The sequence below is a fragment of the Pithys albifrons genome, chromosome 1 (assembly GCF_047495875.1).
Source record: "Pithys albifrons albifrons isolate INPA30051 chromosome 1, PitAlb_v1, whole genome shotgun sequence".
Taxonomy (NCBI): Eukaryota; Metazoa; Chordata; class Aves; order Passeriformes; family Thamnophilidae; genus Pithys; species Pithys albifrons.
In genome coordinates, this window is record NC_092458.1 from 98,691,116 (window position 1) to 98,694,329 (window position 3,214).

The following is a 3,214-nucleotide window of genomic DNA, read 5'->3' on the forward strand; positions in this document are numbered from 1 at the left end:
CACATGACAGCCTGGGGATGCTGAAACTGATTGTAAACAAGGGAGAAAGTTGCTGTGCTGTGGTAGCACTGAAATACCCCAATATGTCACATTCTTTGGTACTATTCAAAAGTGATGGCAAAGGAATAGAGGTGTTTGGGAGGCTGTGAAAGGAGAAGGTTTGAGACTCTCTCCCCTCCAGCTTTAGCCCCTCTCTTTTCTAGCTGATCTGATGGCAGAGGACCACAAAGACCTGCTCCTATGGTAAATATTATTAGACTCCTTCTCCCATACCAGAGCACACTCTATATGTTCCTCTTCACACTCCACTGTCTGCCATAGTCACTCCATCTTTACATCCTTTGAAAGATGGAAAACGCAAGACAGGGCCTGGCAAGGACACCAACAGTACTGTGTCAGCAGTCCACCTTAATTGTTTTGGCTCCAGACTGCAGTTTCATTGTATACAGTTCCCTGCCCCAGAGACACAAAGATGTCCTCAGGACACAAAGATGTCATCTCAGCCTTGGCGAAGTGGCTACCCCTGCACTGGAAAGCTTTCTCATCCTGGAAAGCTACGCCATGACACAGCCTTTGTCACCAACCATATTCACACGCACTCATTTGCTTGGCAGTCACAGGCTGCAATGGTGAGAGCATGAAAGAGGAGGTAACCTACAGAAAAGTAGTCAGTTAAAGAAGGTAAGCTTGCAGTAATGTGGACTGGAGCTCCCATATTGGAGTCAGTCTGTCAGTTGAAGATAAAAAATTATTTACAAGAGAAAATGTTGCTTGGGGGCTGTTGTGGGGAGGTTTCCCACTGGTCATAGGAAAGGGAGATCAGCCCCCACTTCCCGATGCCCCTAGACGAACCACGACGACCGATGAAGCAGGACACAACCAGGAGCAATTTATTAGGGTAGAGCACTCACTTATATAGGGTAGGCGAGAGAAGCTTCCAGAAAATGGGGTGGTCCCCCAATCCCAATTGGACAATAGGGGGATTGAGAAATGCACCAATCAGAACATGGGGATAACAACCAATAAGAGAACATATTCAACAACCAATAAGAAACCAGATACAACAGCCAGTAAGGAGTCACAATGGACAAAATGACTGGAAAATGCCCTAGGGGGTTATGGGAAGAAGAAACTGGGAGGGCAATGACTAAGGGAAAATATAACTGGGACTCCATAATGGTTTTATTTAAACTGTGTCATAGCTATAAACATCCTTACCACCATACTATTATTCTTTTCGTCATTCCTCGGTGCAATGTCCTTTAGTCCTGTATTATCATCGTAGATCCACCTCAAAACAGCCCTGTTATTGTTCCTCTGGGCAGTATCTTCTAGCTCTGGGTCCTCATCATAGGTCCATCTCCTGAAATGACTTTTCCACTGATTATATCCCTGGTATTCTCCCACAGTTTCTGATCTCATATATATGGCTTTGACTAGCATAGCTTGCGGTCTCCTACACTGAGGCAAACGTACCAGGTGGTCTTAAAGGGAAGGGGGAGCAGAGCTGCAGGACAGTGGAATGCATGGTAAACTTACCCTCCAATGCTCTTCCTTGAGTGTAAGGGTCCTAGTTCAGGAGTGCTTTGTGAAAACTTATAATAGAAATTGCACCATTTTTAAGATTCTTCAATATCAGAGTTCTAAAAGCAAAATGTCTTTGTTCACTTCCTTGAGAAGGAAAGTGCAGATTCATGGAAGGAGATGGATTCTGGTTGTAGTAGGTGAAAATATATAGTTAACCTGTGCATTTACAGATACATTAATTTTATGTATACTTTCAATATATAGTTCAATCAGCAGTTTTACTATATATCAATGAAACTATTCTGTGAAAAATGTGCAAACTGTAACACACCGAATGAAAAATACCTACTATTTTAAAATAACTTCCCTATATACAAAACAGAGGACTTCTGAAATACATATCTCTGGCATTTAGCATTCAGCCTTTAGTGATTTGACAATGAAAAATTATCTTTCAGGGCCATGTTTGTGGGGTTTTTCCACCAACATATGATGGAGTAAGTCTCAATGATGCATACCTGGGCACCTTTATGTCCTGAGGAAAGAATATGGAAATAATGCTTGGACATTTGTAAGGAGCTTTTAAGAGAACTTGCTCACAAAGCATTATCCTTCAAAGATGTAATAAATGCAAGGAGGCGGGGGGGGGGGGGGGGAGGGCAGAGGGGAAATATATTTTAGCCAACACATTTTGTGTGTCACAGCAAACTCAGGAATTGTTTTGGAGAAAATGCTTTAGCCAACAGCTAAATACAATGAAAGTCCAAGTTTGAGACTGTCAGGAGAAGATAACTTCTGGAAGAGCAGGGGAGTGAGCCTCTCCTCTCTAGCTCCTTAAATCTGCTGCTGCAGTGTTGGCTCTTGCCAGGTGCAGTCCATAAATCGCTCCAGCTGATCCACTTACTGACCAGTTGGCACCCTAAAACCAAGGAAGGCACTGACCTTCTATACTGGGGGTAGCTTCTCTGGTACTACAGTAGAGGGAATGAATGAATTTTAGGGGACAGCCTCTTTTATGAGGAAAGGCTGAGGAGGCTATGCCTGTTTAGCCTGAAGAAGTCAGAGAAGGGACCTCATCAATGCACACAGTGATTGAATGGAGGGTGCCAAGAGGCTGGAGCCAGGCTCTTCTCAGTGGTGTCAAGCAATAGGACAAGATGCAATGGGCAGAATCTGATGCACACGAAGTTCCACCGGAATATGAGGAAGAACTTGTTTATTGTGCAGTGACTGCACACTGGAACGGATTATCCAGACAGCTTGTGGAGTTTCCCTCACCAGAGATACTCAGCAACCGTCTGGACACAATCCTGTGCCATGTGCTCTGGGATGACTTAAGCAGCGAGGCTGTAGGTTGGAGCAGATGTTCCATCCCGTAGTCCCTCCCCCCCGCCCCATCCCGTCACTCTGTGGCTCCGGGACCCGAGCCCCCCCGCCCCATCCCGTCACTCTGTGGCTCCGGGATCCGAGCCCCCCCCTTGCCCCCCCCCCCCCCCCCCCCCGCCCCATCCCGTCACTCTGTGGCTCCGGGATCCGAGCCCCTCAGGTCCCCACGGGACGGGGCCGGTGGGGCCGACGGCGGCGGGGCCGGAGGCGCGGCCGGCGGCGCGCAGCCAATGGCGTGGCGGCGCGCGCGCCGCGCTGTTACATAAGGGCTGCGCGCGCGGCAGGAGCTGCCTGCCCGCCA